The sequence below is a fragment of the Ovis canadensis genome, chromosome 2 (genome assembly GCF_042477335.2).
Source record: "Ovis canadensis isolate MfBH-ARS-UI-01 breed Bighorn chromosome 2, ARS-UI_OviCan_v2, whole genome shotgun sequence".
Taxonomy (NCBI): domain Eukaryota; kingdom Metazoa; phylum Chordata; class Mammalia; order Artiodactyla; family Bovidae; genus Ovis; species Ovis canadensis.
Genome location: NC_091246.1, coordinates 80,145,735 through 80,160,042, shown reverse-complemented (window position 1 = coordinate 80,160,042; position 14,308 = coordinate 80,145,735).

Here is a 14,308-nt window from a genome sequence, read left to right as displayed (position 1 = left end):
TCTACTAAATAGAGAAAGAAAATACAAAATATAAGAGCTGGAAGGTGATAGTCTAAATGGTGAATGATATAGAGCAAAAAAATAAAGTGGTGAAGACAGAAAAAGTAAGGTAAATTTGATGATGAATTCAGTTCAGTTAAGTTGCTCAGTCATGTCTGACTGTGACCCTATGAACCACAGTACACCAGGCCTCCCTGTCCATCATCAACTCCCAGAGTCCACCCAAACCCATGTTCATTGAGTCGGTGATGCCATCCAACCATCTCATTCTCTGTCATCCGCTTCTCCTCCTGCCCTCAATCTTTCTTAGCATCAGGGTCTTTTCCAATGAGTCAGTTCTTCGCATCAGGTGGCCAAAGTACTGGAGTTTGAGCTTCAACATCAGACCCACCAATGAATACCCAGGACTGATCTCCTTTAGGATGGACTGGTTGGATCTCTTTCCAGTCCAAGAGACTCTCAAGAGTCTTCTCCAACACCACCATTCAAAGGCATCAGTTCTTCAGCGCTCAGTTTTCTCTCTCTCCAACTCTTATATCCATACATGACCAATGGAAAACCTATAGCTTTGACTAGACGGACCTTTGTTGACAAAGTAATGTCTCTGCTTCTCAATATTCTGTCTAGGCTGGTCATAACTTTCCTTCCAAGGAGTAAGTGTCTTTTAATTTTATGGCTGCAGTCACCATCTGCACTGATTTTGGAGCCCAGAAAAATAAAGTCAGCCACTGTTTCCACTGTTTCTCCATCTATTTCCCATGAAGTGATGGGACCAGATGCCATGACCTTTGTTTTCTGAATGTTGAGCTTTAAGCCACCTTTTTCACTCTCCTCTTTCACTTTTGTCAAGAGGCTCGTTAGTTCTTCACTTTCTGCGATAAGGGTGGTGTCATCTGCAAATCTGAGGTTATTGATATTTCTCCCAGCAATCTTGATTCCAGCTTGTGTTTCTTCCAGTCCAGCATTTCTCATGATGTACTCTGCATATAAGTTCAATAAGCAGGGTAACAATATACAGCCTTGACATACTCCTTTTCCTATTTGGAACCAGTCTGTTGTTCATGTCCAGTTCTAACTGTTGATTCCTGACCTGCATATAGGTTTCTCAAGAGGCAGGTCAGGTAGTCTGGTATTCTCATCTCTTTCAGAATTTTCCACAGTTTGTTTTGATCCATACAGTCAAAGGCTTTGGCATAGTCAATAAAGCAGAAATAGCTGTTTTTCTGGAACTCTTTTGCTTTTTCCTTGATACAGTGGATGTTGGCAATTTGATCTCTGGTTCCTCTGCCTTTTCTAAAACCAGTTTGAACATCTGGATGTTCATGGTTTACATATTGTTGAAGCCTGGCTTGGAGAATTTTAAGCATTACTTTACTAGTATGTGAGATGAGTGCAATTGTGAAGTAGTTTGAGCATTCTTTGGCCTTGCCTTTCTTTGGGATTGGAATGAAAACTGACCTTTTCCAGTCCTGTGGCCTCTGCTGAGTTTTCCAAATTTGCTGGCATATTGAGTGAAGCACTTTCACAGCATCATCTTTCAGGATTTGAAATAGAGAAGGCCTATTGAGAGAGGAATTTGAGCAAAGAGAGGAGTGAGGTGAAACTAAGCTGTGGGGATGCTGAGAAAGTTGAATAACACATAGAAATATACCAAGAGAGCACATTCCTGACTCATTCCAGAAATAGAACTGAGATCAAAGTAGATTCAGGAGAAAGAAGACAATGAAGAAATAGGAAGTCAAATTATAAGGTCCATGTAAGTTATTTCATTTTACTTATTTACTTTTCTATTGAAACATAGTTTATTTACAATATTATCAAATATATTAATTTTAGATTTATAGTGTAGTGATTCAATTTTTTATAGATTGAAATTCATTTAAAGTTATTATAAGATAATGGCTATAGTTTGCTGTACTATACAATAATATAGTATATAATATGCTATATATTATATACTATATAATAATATATCATTTTTACTTATTTATTTATACATAGTAATTTATATCTTTTAATCCTTTATCCAAATATTGCCCTTCCATCCTTTATTCACCCTACAGATACCCACTAGTTTTCTATATCTGTGAGTCTGTTTCTGTTTTGTTATGTATACTCATTTGGTTTATATTTTTAGATTCTACATATAAGTGATAACATACATTATTTGTCTTTCTCAGTTTGAATGATTACACTAAACATAATATTTCCACAAGTCCATCCACATTATTACAAATGGCAGAATTTTTTTTTTTTGGCTGAGTAATATTCCAGTGTGTGTGTGTATTTGTGTGTTTATCACTTCTTCTTTATCCATCCATCTCTTCACAGACAGACAAGTTGCTTCCATATCTTGGTTATTATAAATATTTTTGCTGTGAACATCAGGGTGTAAGCATCTTATTCAATTGGTATTTACATTTTTTTAAAAAGATATGTTCCCAGGACTGGAAATGCTAGATTATAATGCAGTTCTAGTTTTAGCTTTCTGAGGACACTCCATACTGTTTTCCATGGTGGTTGCACCAATTTACTTTCCTATCAACAGTGTAAAAGGTTTCCATCTCTCTATATCCTCAGAAACATTTATTTGAAGACTGTTCAGTGATAGCATTCTGATAGATGAGAGGTGATAAATACATTGTTGTTTCCACTTATATTATCTAGGCAAAAGTACAAGAGTGGGATGCCATGCCCTTACTCGGGTTCTCTTCAGGATCCTGAGCTTCTTTTCATGTTACTACTGTCAGCCATTTTTGTGAGTTCTTTGGAAAAATGTCTATTTAGGGTTGTTTATTTTTTTTACATTGAGTTGTATAAACTATTTATATATGTCAGAAATTAATGGCTTGTCTGTCATATCATTTGCAAAAGTTTCCTCCCATTAAGTCTTTTTGTTATGCTAACAGTTTCATTCGCTCTGCTAAAAACTTTTAAGTTCAGTTAGGTTCTATTTGTTTATTTTTACTTTTCTTTCATCTTAGGAGACTGATCCAAAAAAGTATTACTAAGATACATGTCTAAGAGAGTTTTGCCAATATCCTCTTCTAGGAATTTTATGTTTTCAGGTCTTGCATTTAGGTCTTCCACTCACTTTGAGTTTACTTTTGTATACACCATGAGGAAATGTTCTAATTTAATTGTTTTACATGCAGATCTTCATTTTTCTCCAGCACTATTTATTAAACATACTATATTTTCTCCACTGTATACTTTTGCCTACTTTTTTGTAGATTAATTGGTCATAAATGTGCAGGTTTATTTATGGAAAATGTGTTCTGTTCAATTGATCTTTGTGTCTGTTTTTGTGATGATACTATTCTGTTTTGATTATTGTAGCTTTGTAGTATAGTCTGAAGCCAGGGAATGTCAAACCTCCATCTTTGTTCTTTTTTCTCAAGATTTCTTTTGCAACTCATGGTCCTTTGTGATTCCATTTAAATGTTATAACCACTTGTTTCAGTTCTGTGAAAAATGTCATGGGTCTTTTGATAAGGATTGATTAAATCTATAGATTTGTTTGGGTAATATAAATATTTTAACAATATTAATTCTTCCACCGCAAGAGAATGAGATATCTTTCCAATTTTGTATAATCTTCATTTTCCTTTATCACTGTTTTCTAGTTTTCAGAGTATAGTTCTTTCACCTCTTTGGTTAACTTTATTTCCAATATTTTATTCTATTTGTTGTGGTTTTAAAACAGATATTTGCATTCTGTTTCTGACAGTTTATACCAGTGTATAAAGAAACAATAGATTTTTGCATTTAAGGTTATGTCTCAGATTTATTGAATTCATTTATTAATTCTAATTATTTTGGGTGAAGATTTAGAATTTTCATTATAGAGTATCATGTCATCTACAGATTGTGACAGTTTTACTTCCAATTTGGATGCCTTTGTTTCTTTTCCTCATCTGATTGCTATTGCTAAGATTTCCAATATTATGTTAAACAAAAGTGTTGACAGTGTTCTTTTAATTCTTGTCTTGTGCTTGATTTTAGAGAAAAGGGTTTCAACTTTTGACTCTTGAGTATGATAGCTGTGACTTTGTCATAAAGGCCTTTATTATGTTGACATGTGTTCCCTCTATATCCACTTTGATAAGGGCTTTGTCATGAATGTATGTTGAATTCCATCAAATGCATTTGAGATGAAATGTTATCTTTATTTTTTATCCTCATGTATCACAGTGATTGATTTTCCAATATTGAATCATCCTTGAAACTCTGGAATAAGCACAACTTTATAGTGTATGACCCTTTTTATATATTGTTGGGATCAGTTCACTAATTTATTGTTGAGAATTTCTGCATTTATATTCATAAAACATATTGGCTTGGATTTTTCTTTCTTTGGTTTTGATATCAGGGTAATGATGGCCCTCTTGTGTGAATTTGGAAGTTAGCAATGAAACGGGTTTTTTTTTTTTGAATACTTTGAGAAGAACAGATATTAGCTCCTCTTTATTATGTAGGTAGAATTTCACTGTGAGGCCATTTGGTCCTAGAAATTTGTTTGTTGGGAGGGTTTTCTTTTGTTCCTTTTTTTTTAAATTATAAATTCAGTTTAACTACTAGTGATCAATTGTTCAAACTGTCTGCTTCTTCTTGACTCAGTTCTCACAAACTGTATACATTTGTCCATTTCTTCTAATTTTTCCTAATTATAGGCAGATGACTATGTGTAGTCTTCTCATGATTTGTGTGTGTGTGTGTGTGTGTGGTGTTGTTTTTCTTCTTTTATTACTTGTTTTGTCTATTTAACATCTTCTTCATGAAGAGTCATGCTAAAATAATTTATTTCGCTTGTTTAAAAAAAAAAAACAAAAACAAAACACAGCTCTCGATTTGACCAATATTTTCTATTGGCTTTTCAGTATCTTATTTTTCCTCTCTGATTTTTTTTTTCCTTCTGCTGACACTACTTTGTTCTTTTTCTAATTTCTCTATAAGGTATGCTGCTGCTGCTGCGGAGTTGCTTCAGTTGTGTCTGACTCTGTGTGACCCCATAGATGGCAGCCCCACAGGCTCCCCTGTCCCTGGGATTCTCCAGGCAAGAACACTGGAGTGGGTTGCCATTTCCTTCTCCAATGCATGAAAGTGAAAAGTGAAAGTGAAGTCTGAAGTCGTGTCGGACCCTCAGCGACCCTATGGACTGCAGGCTTCCAGGCTCCTCCATCCACGGGATTTTCCAGGCAAGAGTACTGGAGTGGGGTGCCATTGCCTTCTCCATCTATAAGGTATACTAGGTTATTTATTTGAGAATTTTCTTGTTTCATGAGGTAGGTGTGCATCACTACATACCACTTGAATGTGCTTTTGCAAAGCTGTTTTTTTCTATTTTCTTTTGTCTCAAGATATTTTCTGATTTCTTTTGATTTCTTCATTGCCCCATTAGTTTTTTGTAGCTTGTTGATTAGTCTCTGTGTTTTTTATATTTTCCTTTTACTTTCTGTAGTTGATTTCTAGTTTCATACTCTTGTGGTCAGAAAAAATAATGCTTGATATAGTGTCTAGCCTCTAAAAGTACTGAGTTTTGTTTTGTGACACAGGGTGTGATCTCTACTGGAGAATGGTCCATGAATATTCTCCTGCTTTTGAATGGAATGTGTTATACATATCTATCAAGATTAATTGGTCTATTGTGTCATTCAAGATTACTGTTGCTTTATAAATTTTCTTTATGAATGATCTGTACACTGGTGAAATAGAGTATTAAAGTCCCTTCCTATTATTGTATTATAAAACTCTCCCTTTATGTCTGCTAATGTTTGCTCCATATATTTCAGTGTTCTATATTAGGTGCATATGTTAACAAGAGTAATATTCTCATCTTGTACTAATTCCTTTATCAATATAATGTCCTTCTTTGTCTTTTGTTGTAGCTTTTATGTTAAAGTATAATAATATACTTATAATGATATAAGTCCCATGGACTGCAAGGAGATCCAACCAGTCCATTCTGAAGGAGATCAACCCTGGGATTTCTTTGGAAGGAATGATGCTAACGCTGAAACTCCAGTACTTTGGCCACCTCATGAGAAGAGTTGACTCGTTGGAAAAGACTCTGATGCTGGGAGGGATTGGGGGCAGGAGAAGAAGGGGACAACCGAGGATGAGATGGCTGGATGGTATCACTGACTCGATGGACGCCAGTCTGAATGAACTCCGAGAGTTGGTTATGGACAGGGAGGCCTGGAGTGCTGCAATTCATGAAGTCGCAAAGAGTCTGACATGACTGAGCAACTGAACTGAACTGAACTGACTGAATGATATAAGTATCATTATCTCTTATTTCTTGTTCTTTCTGCTTACATGAAATATCTTTTTCCATTCTCTCACTCTCAGTTCATGTGTGTCTTCAGTTCTGAAGTGAGTGTCTTGCAAGCATTGTATTCATGGGTTTATTTTTTTTTTTTAATTTTTGTTTTTTTTTTTTTGGATTACCATCAGGTTCTGACATGTTGTCTTATAACTGTGTACTTGCTTTCAACTGGTAGTCACTTGTAGTCCCACTGGGTTTCCAAGCAGCCAAGGGAGTACATCTTCCTTGTGCTGGCCCTAAGGACTGGAGAACCAAATATGTCTCAGACTACTCATTCTCCAGGGAGGATCTCCACACCTGTAACCTTCCTTTTCTTCTGAGTCCCTTCTCAAGGGTACAGGTCCTAATCCAATTGCTTCTTTCCTTTTTCTTCTTCATTCTATGTGAATATTTCTTAAAGCCTTGGTTGTATAGAAGTTTTCCTGCCAGTTTCCAGTTAATTTTCTTTCTTTTTTTTTCCCCAGTTAATTTTCAATGAAAATTGTTTTATTTGTTATCGTTGTCCAGTTTCTCCGTCTTGTCCGGCTCTTTGCAACCCCATGGACTGCAGCATGCCAGGCTTCCCTGTCCTTCACCAACTACCGAAGTTCACTCAAATTCACATCCATTGAGTTGGTAATGCCACTCAGCCATCTCTTCCTTTGTCATCTTCTTTTCCTCCTGACCCCAATCCCTCCCAGCATCAGAGTCTTTTCCAATGAGTCAACTCTTCCCATGAGGTGGCCAAAGTACTGGAGTTTCAGCTTTAGCATCATTCCTTCTAAAGAAATCCCAGGGTTGATCTCCTTCAGAATGGATTGGTTGGATGTCCTTGCAGTCCAAGGGACTCTCAAGAGTCTTCTCCAACACCACACATCAAAAACATTAATTCTTCAGTGCTCAACTTTCTTTATAGTCCAACTCTCACATCCATACATGACCACAGGTAAAACCATAGCCTTGACTAGATGGACCTTTGTTGGCAAAGTAATGTCTCTGCTTTTGAATATGCTATCTAGCTTGGTCATAACTTTCCTTCCAAGGAGTAAGCATCTTTTAATTTTATGGCTGCAGTCACCATCTGCAGTGATTTTGGAGCCCTCAAAAAATAAAGTCTGACACTATTTCCACTGTTTCCCCATCTATTTCCCATGAAGTGATGGGACCAGATGCATTATCTTCTTTTTCTGAATGTTGAGCTTTGAGCCAACTTTTCCACTCTCCTCTTTCACTTTCATCAAGAGGCTTTTTAGCTCCTTTTCAGTTTCTGCCATAAGGGTGTTGTCATCTGCATATCTGACATTATTGATATTTCTCCTGGCAATCTTGATTCCAGCTTGTGGATTCGTGTCCATGTATGGCAAAACCAATACAATATTGTAAAGTAAAATAAAAATAAATAAAACTGAAAAAAATAAAAACAAAAGTAAAGAAAACAATGTCCATTCACTTTTCTCTTGAAGTGTCTTTTATGTGATTTCAACGATTTCATTTACTTTTTGAGAATAGAATTATATGCATCATCATAATTTTCCATCTCCCTATTTTAATCCATCATTTGGAATTCAGTCATTGTTAGTATTTCACAATGTACTTGTTTATCTCCACTATATAAAATCAGACTTATTTTCTTATTATAATTGCAATTGTTTAAAGTTAGTGATAGTTTTAAATGCAAGCAGCAGTTCTGACTTGTAGCTTATTCCACAAGGCAGCTGTGAACTAAAGTTTTTTGAAACTGCTAGATGTCTGGTGAGATAGGTAGGCTTAATTAACGCCAAATGATGCTCACACCAGGAAAGAGATTTCTTGCAGTGAGGGAGGAAGCAGCACATTTAACTTGTTATTACTAAAGGAAATGTGATACTGGGGCTGGATGCTGAAGGCACAAATCATTACTCAAAAATATAGTCCACTGATCAAAGCCATTCTATGAACTATTAGCTAGTCTGTCACATGGTAAGTGGAGACATCAAGAGTGTTTTTAATACATTTCCATGGAAATTTGTTGAAGAACTTATCTGAGGAATGTAAAAACAATTGAAATGATCTTGTATTTTTATGTCTTTATTTCTCTATTGTATAGTAGTTTCATTTTCATTACACTTTATGGTGTTATCTGTTTGCAATTTATTGGAAACTGAATAAATAAATATATATTATATTATATTATATTATATTATATTATATTATATTATATATGGAGAAGGTAATGGCACTCCACTCCAGTACTCTTGCCTGGAGAATCCCATGGACGGAGGAGCCTGGTAGGCTGCAGTACATGCGGTCGCTAACAGTTGGGCACGACTGAGCGACTTCACTTTGGCTTTTCATTTTCATGCGTTGGAGAAAGAAATGGCAACCCACTCCAGTGTTCCTGCCTGGACAATCCCAGAGACTGGGGAGCCTGGCAGGCTGCCATCTATGGGGTCACACAGAGTCAGGCATGACTGAAGCGATTTAGCATATAATATTTAATGTAATTTTAAGAGCCTTCTCCAGTGCCAGAGTTCTAAAGCATCAATTCTGTGGTGTTTAGCCTTCCTTATGTTCCAACTCTCACATCTGTACATGACTACTGGAGAAACTATAGCTTTGACTATATGGACCTTTGTCAGGAAAGTGATGTCTCTACTTTTGAATACTCTATCTAGGTTTATAATAGCTTTTCTTAAAAGGAGCAAGCGTCTTAATTTTGTGGCTTCAGTCAACATTTGCAGTGATTTTGAAGCCCAAGAAAATAAAATCTGTCACTGTTTCCTCTTTTCCCCCATCTATTTGCCATGAAGTGGTGGGACTGGATTCATGATCTTAGTTTTTTGAATGTTGAGTTTTAAGCCAACTTTTTCACTCTCCTTTTCACTCTAATCAAGAGGCTTTTTAGCTCCTCTTTGCTTTCTGCCATTAGAGTGGTATCATCTACATATCTGAGGTTGTTGATAATTCTCCCATTAATCTTGATTCCAGTTTGTGAGTCATCCAGCCTGGCATTTTGCAGAATGTACTCTGCTTACAAGTTAAATAAGCAGGGTGACAATATACAACCTTGATGTACTCCTTTCCCAATTTTGAACCAGTCCATTGTTCCATGTCTGGATCTAACTGTTGCTTCTTGTCCTGCATACAGGTTTCTCAGGAGGCAGGTAAGGTGATCTGGTATTCCCACCTCTTTAAGAATTTTCCACAGCTTCTTGTGGACCACACAGTAAAAGGCTTTAGCGTAGTCAATGAAGCAGATGTGTTGTTTGTTTTTTTTAATTCCCTTACTTTTTCTATGATTCAGCAGATGTTGGCAACTTAATCTCTAGTTCGTCTGCCTTTTCTAAATCCAGCTTGGAGATATGGAAGTTCTGGGTTCATGTGCTGAAGCCTAGCTTGAAGGATTTTGAGCATATTCTTGCTAGCATGTGAAATGAGTACAACTGAATGGTTATTGAACATTCTTTGACATTGCCTTTCTCTTGGATTTGAATAAAAATGGACATTTTTCAGTCCTGCAGCCACTGTTGAGTTTCCCAAATTTGCCAGCATATTGAGTGCAGCAGTTTAACAGCATCATCTTTTAGAATTTGAAATAACTCAGATGAAATTCCATCTCCTCCACTAACTTTGTTCATGGCAATGCTTCCTAAGGCCCATTGACTACACACTCTAGGATGTCTGGCTCTAGGTGAGTGACCACACAATAGTGGTTACCTGTGTCATTACAATCTTTTTGTTTATAATCTTTATAATTTCACAGTTATTCTTGCCACATCTTCTTAATACACAATTATTCTGTGTATTCTTGGCATCTCTTCTTAATCTCTTCTGCTTCTGTCCCTTAATGTGCCCATCTTTGCATCAGATGTTTCCTTGGTATCTCCAATTTTCTTGAAGAGATCTCTAGTTTTTCCTATTTTATTGATTTCTTCTATTTCTTTCCATGTTCATTAAAAAGGCTTTCTTCCCTCCATTCTATTCTCTGGAACTCTGCATTCGGTTGGGCATATCTTTTCCTTCTGTTTCTCTTCTTTTCCCAGCTGCTTGTAAGGCCTCCTCAGACAACCACTTTGACTTCTTGCATTTTCCCCCCCTTGTGGATGGTTTTAGTCACCATCTCTTGCGTATTGTTATGAACCTCTGTCCACAGTTCTTGAGGCACTCTGTTTACCAGATCTAATCCCTTGAATCTATACTGTATAATTACAAGGGCTTTGATTCAGGTCATACCTGAATAGCCCAGCAGTTTTCCCTACTCTCTTCAATTTGAGCCTGATTTTTATAATAAGGAGCTCATGGTCAGAGCCAAAGTCAGCTTTAGGTCTTGATTTTGCTGACTGTATAGAGATTTTCCAACTTTGGCTCAAACAGTATAATCAATCTGATTTTGTTATTGACTGTCTGGTGATGTACATAGGTAAATCATTGTATCTGTTGTTGGAAGAGGGTGTTTGTTATGACCAGTGTGTTTTCTTGACAAAACTGTTAGCCTTTGCCTTACTTAATTTTTTTACTCCAAGAGCAACTTTTCTGTTACTCCTTGTATCTCCTGACTTCCTACTTTTGCTTTCCAGTGCCCTATGATGAAAATTACATTTTTTGGTGTGGGTTTTTTTTTTTTTTTTAATTCTTCAGTTCAGTTCAGTTTAGTCACTCAGTCGTGTCTGACTCTTTGCAACCCCATGAATCACAGCACGCCAGGCCTCCCTGTCCATCACCGACTCCCGGAGTTCACTCAGACTCGCGTCCATCGAGTCAGTGATGCCATCCAGCCATCTCATCCTCGGTCGTCCCCTTCTTCTCCTGCCCCCAATCCCTCCCAGCATCAGAATCTTTTCCAATGGGTCAACTCTTCTCATGAGGTGGCCAGAGTACTGGAGTTTCAGCTTTAACATCATTCCTTCCAAACAAATCCCAGGGTTGATCTCCTTCAGAATGGACTGGTTGGATCTCCTTGCAATCCAAGAGACTCTCAAGAGTCTTCTCCAACACCACAGTTCAAACGCATCAATTCTTTGGCGCTCAGCCTTCTTCACAGTCCAACTCTCACATCCATACATGACCACTGCAAAAACCACAGCCTTGACTAGACGGACCTTAGTCAGCAAAGTAATGTCTCTGCTTTTGAATATGCTATCTAGGTTGGTCATAACTTTTCTTCCAAGGAGTAAGCGTCTTTTAATTTCATGGCTGCAATCACCATCTGCAGTGATTTTGGAACTCCCCAAAATAAAATCTGACACTGTTTCCACTGTTCCTCCATCTATTTCACATGAAGTGATGGGACTGGATGCCATGATCTTCGTTTTCTGAATGTTGAGCTTTAAGCCAACTTTTTCACTCTCCTCTTTTACTTTCATCAAGAGGCTTTTTAGTTCCTCTTCACTTTCTGCCATAAGGGTAGTGTCATCTGCATATCTGAGGTTATTGATATTTCAATGTACTTTTTTCATATTATAAAGTTTTCCCTGGGAAAATTTTTCAGTACATATTTAATTAGACATTTCTAGCTTAAGTATCATTTTGAGAGAAACAACAGTAACTAAAGAAAAAAATATTTATGTTTAATGGAAAATTTTGATGGAAGGGAGATTATATAGAAAAGTCAATTTCAGTCTTTACTTTCTTTTATTTCTAACAACTCACCAATAATTTTAAAAGCTATGAAACATTTTAGGAACATATTATTATATACTTAATCAAACTGATTTTTAATGTAAATGCAACTAAAACATTTACCAGTGGTGACTCTCTTCCCCATAGTCTGTTAGTACATGTTTAGTACTAAAAAGTTGCAAAGACGATAATGTTCAGAACAAATAAATATCAAAAAATCTATATTAATGCAAGTTTTCCAATATAGTAGGATCATATGAAATGATTATTCTTACAAGTAGTATTTTTTTAATTAATTTATTTGAGAATCCCTTCAAGTTTTTAAGATAAAGATCAGTTAAGTAAAATTTTTCAATGGATACCTTGGAAGTCAGAATACACTGCATTATTTATTTCATCATCATTTTGCAGAGAATGAAAAATGAGTGGGACTTAATTAAGCTAAATAGAAATATGTCACAGTGATTGCAGGCATTTTCATAAATTTATTATTGAATAATTTAATTCCTACATAAAATAGGTATTTTAAGATTAAAAAGAATATTTTAAAAAACAGATATAGAACAAATGATAGCAAGAGATACATCATTTGAATTATACATATAACTCTTTGGATTAATTGTTTACAAAGGTCATTTTATTTTCTGACTTTTATATAGCCTTGCATAGTGACATTGATTATTTGGAATTATGCCAGGTTTAATTAAATGGCTATTCTATTACTGCTTGAATATGTGCTTGTGTTTAATATCTTTTTTTTTTTTATGCATACTGGGCATGTCAGCAAATTTTTAGATTACCTTAAGCCCAGTTTGGATAACATGCTTTTAATGAATAACATAGTTAAGAGTCAGTTCCCATAATTTGACCTGTAACAAAAAATGAATAAATAAAAGAGCAAACTTCAGTAATTCATTTAAACTCCTTTCTTTTTGTAAACTAATCTATCTACATAATATTTAAATATTGCTGGTGCCTAAATATCTGTTGTATCAATTTTAAAGCCCCCTGCCATCTTTTACTGCCCAGATTCTTCAGTAGCCATCATTTCCATCCATTTGAAAGTTCTAGAAATACTGAATGCCTGAAGGGAACTGGTCAATCTTTATTCTCCCAGGAAGCTCCTTCAGTTCAGTTAAGTTGCTCAGGCATGTCCAACTCTTTGTGACCCCATGAATCACAGCACGCCAGGCCTTCCTGTCCATCACCAACTCCCGGAGTTCACTCCAACTCATGTCCATTGAGTCAGTGATGCCATTCAGCCATTTCGTCCTCTGTCGTCCCCTTCTTCTCCTGCCCCCAATCCCTTCCAGAATCAGAGTCTTTTCCAATGAGTCAACTCTTTGCATGAGGTGGCCAAAGTATTGGAGTTTCAGCTTTAGCATCAGTCCTTCCAAAGAATACCGACGACTGATCTCTTTTAGAATGGACTGGTTGGATCTCCTTGCAGTACAAGGGATTCTCAAGAGTCTTCTCCAACACCTTACTCCCCCACTAATTTACACAAAAGTAACTGCACGGAAAGAGTTTTGAGACAGACTATCTTTGAAAGGGTTCGTACAGCTATTTGTGATAACTTCCACTCTTTTAAAACAATGTATATTATGTTTCTTACATTTGCATGACTTACAGGAGCATGTAATTGGTTCCACTTCAAGGAAGCTGCCTGAGTGTCTAGACCTCTACATGTAAAATATATTTATAAGTTGGTGGCAATCCAAAAGAAGAGCATTTTTAGTGAATAAATGAAATATAAAACATTAATTTCCCTCTTATCAGAACACCTAGCTACATATTACTTTTCCACAGAGTCAAATTTAGAACAGGCTTAAGATTCAAATATCAATTACATGCATTTCAGATTATTATTTTTGGTTTTACATTTGACCTATCTTTTCATTCTGATAATGGAAAAAGACTTTCATCAGTGAAAAGCCCTAGATATTTAGGAAGGTGTATGGGGGCTGGGGACAGGGGGATATGAGTAAAAGAAACCTATATGAGTAAGTTTACATCATTCAATATATTTGATTTTAGTCTTTATTTTGGTGTGATTTGCTTGTAGTAGAGCAGTTTCTGACACAATACCTCTAAAATGATTGGGCTACTGCCAATAGCTTCTATTTTCTTTTATCTGTGTAATACTTAAGCCATTTGTTTATGCTGCTCTATAGAGGAGAGGAAGTTATCATCAATAACATCTATTCTGTAAATAAATCCCTGCCAAAAACAAAAGGCAAAAAACATTAAGGACTCGTCGTGTGATATCTATACAGTCACCAAACTGCATAAAAGCAACTAAGAAACAAACCTAAAATCACCAAAGACCAAAAAAAAGAGGTAAATTTTATGAGTTTTTACATTCTAATTGCTACCACAATAAAGTTAAAGAAGCACTGTCTT